The 1,584-nt window shown below is 37.4% G+C and overlaps 1 pseudogene; it reads left to right on the top strand.

The window, feature by feature from the left end:
• Nucleotides 1–348: 348 nt before the first annotated feature.
• LOC119536252 lies at nt 349–1,273 on the top strand (annotated as a pseudogene).
• The last annotated feature ends 311 nt before the right edge of the window (nt 1,274–1,584 follow it).

Below are 1,584 nucleotides of genomic sequence, written 5' to 3'. Positions count from 1 at the left end.
TACATCTATCTTCTGCCTACATTTCCAGAGTCATCTGAAAATATTTATACTTTGCACTACTTTGAAATTAAGTTACTATTCCTCAGTGAACACAGATGATATACTGCCCTCTGTGTTTACAAAATTTCTTCATAATTATACTCTTACCAGAATTTCAACTGTGAGGATGTTTTAGTACGCTTCAAGAATTCATAAGATTTATTTCCATCTAAAGAAAAACTCATAAGGACCAACAAATCAATACAATACTGATATTTATTATTTCTTATAATTGGAAAGCTTAATAAATTCAAAGTTGCATTAATAAAAATAGTTTTTTCAGGTAATGTAACTAAGAGCCACCTGAAATTCATGGAGAATGGAAACAATGTGACAGAATTTGTTCTACTGGGACTTACAGAGAATCTAAAAATGCAGAAAATCTTATCTGTTGTGTTGCTTGTCATCTACATCACCACTGTGGTAGGAAACATAGTCATTGTGGTCACCATTATTGCCAGTCCATCGTTGGGATACCCCATGTATTTTTTCCTGGCCTCTCTCTCCTTTATAGATGCTGGCTACTCCTCTGTCAATACTCCAAAGCTGATCATAGATTCACTCCATGAAAATAAGACCATCTCATTCAATGGATGTATGACCCAAGTCTTTGGGGTACATTTCTTTGGAGGTGCTGAGGTCATCTTGCTTACTGTGATGGTCTATGACCGCTATGTGGCCATATGCAAGCCCTTGCACTATAAAACCATCATGAACCAGCAGTTGTGTGGGTTGCTTGTGGGAGTGTCATGGGTGGGAGGTTTTCTTCATGCAGCCATCCAGATCCTCTTCATATTCCAATTACCTTTCTGCAGCCCTAACATCATAGATCACTTCATGTGTGATCTGAATCCTTTGCTCAATCTTGCCTGCACTGACACCCACACTCTAGGGCTTTTTGTAGCTGCTAACAGTGGGTTCCTCTGCCTATTAAACTTCACCCTCTTGCTTGTCTCCTATGTGGTCATCCTGTGCTCCCTAAGGAACCACAGCTTGGAGGGAAGGCACAAAGCCCTGTATCTCCCACATCACAGTGGTCATCTTATACTTTGTGCCTTGCATATTTGTGTACATGAGACCTGCAGCTACTCTATCCATTGATAAAGCAGTTGCTGTATTCTATACTGTAATAACTCCCTTGTTAAATCCCTTAATTTATACCTTAAGAAATGGCCAGATGAAAAATGCTGTTAGGAAACTGTGCAGTAGGAAATCTATTTCAGGTTACAAATAAATGTATCTGGAGCTCAACAAATTTCATCTAAGGAAAGGGTCAAAAAGGTATTTGGGATTATCTCCACAAGGAATGCTTACTGAAGAAAGAAAGAAAAAAAAAACAATACTAATCACTACAGTTCATACTTTCTTCATTGAAGGAAGAAAAATCAGTGCAAGAAACTGGAGAAAACCCAGCTGAGGATCATTTTTTTTTTTGGCACTTTTGGAAAATTCTGCCAAATTGAAGCAAACCTTTATTTGCTTCTTCCATGTTTATGACTTCATAGACTCTTCTTGCAATAAAAATAAAAATTAACAAAATACATT

The sequence above is a fragment of the Choloepus didactylus genome, chromosome 6 (assembly GCF_015220235.1).
Source record: "Choloepus didactylus isolate mChoDid1 chromosome 6, mChoDid1.pri, whole genome shotgun sequence".
NCBI classification, from domain to species: Eukaryota; Metazoa; Chordata; class Mammalia; order Pilosa; family Megalonychidae; genus Choloepus; species Choloepus didactylus.
The sequence above is the reverse complement of the archived record's forward strand: the minus strand, read 5'-3'. Positions and strand labels throughout refer to the sequence as shown.